We start from the raw sequence: 345 nt of genomic DNA, 5'->3' as shown, positions 1-345 counted from the left end.
AAAACTTCTTTAGTACTAGAAAATTAATAATTTCTTAACTAATAAATATATATTCGGTCATGAGAGCCGTTCGCTAGGTGTTGTGTGGAAATTATACGTGTATATATATACATATATACGTGTTCACGTGTAAATTTTACACGTGAAATTCGAATTGTAATAACAATTCTAAAATTCATATAGGATGCTATACTTGCATCTTGTATATGAGAGATCCCAAATACCCTCCTAATTGAAATTAAATTTATATTGCAAAAAAAACTCCTTGGCCAGGAGTCGAACCTGGAATCTCCGGCTTTCCGTGCCGTCGCCTTTCCTATTCGGCCACCGAGGCACTTGGAGTTT

The sequence above is a fragment of the Pseudomyrmex gracilis genome, unplaced genomic scaffold, assembly GCF_002006095.1.
Source record: "Pseudomyrmex gracilis isolate BER0280 unplaced genomic scaffold, ASM200609v1 scaffold_959, whole genome shotgun sequence".
Classification (NCBI taxonomy): Eukaryota; Metazoa; Arthropoda; class Insecta; order Hymenoptera; family Formicidae; genus Pseudomyrmex; species Pseudomyrmex gracilis.
The sequence above is the reverse complement of the archived record's forward strand: the minus strand, read 5'-3'. Positions refer to the sequence as shown.